Source organism: Adiantum capillus-veneris, chromosome 7, assembly GCF_014529385.1.
Source record: "Adiantum capillus-veneris isolate H3 chromosome 7, ASM1452938v2, whole genome shotgun sequence".
Lineage (NCBI taxonomy): Eukaryota > Viridiplantae > Streptophyta > Polypodiopsida > Polypodiales > Pteridaceae > Adiantum > Adiantum capillus-veneris.
The window spans coordinates 100833889-100834230 of NC_140937.1; positions in this window are offsets into that span (position 1 = coordinate 100833889).

The window sequence follows — 342 nt, forward strand, 5'->3', positions numbered from 1 at the left end:
TTCAACCATGATTTCATATTTATTATGATAGATAGAAGCTAGTTGAGAGCTTTGGATTTACCAAAGTAATATATCAACACATGCTTTTTTGCGTATGTATTTTCTTCTTCCCGTGAGCATTCGCTGCTGCACGAAAGCAAGTATGGAATGAGGATTTTTTTAGTTTGAATTTTCATGCCGTTATGCTGCCAAAATTTTGATTGCTTGTCAATATAATCATGCTTTTTGTTCATGTTTGAAAACATAATCATGGTTTCATGTATACAAAAAAGTTAGCCAAGCTTCACGGAAGCAAGTATGGAATGGGAAATTTTTTTGTTTGAATTTTCGCGCCGTTATGCT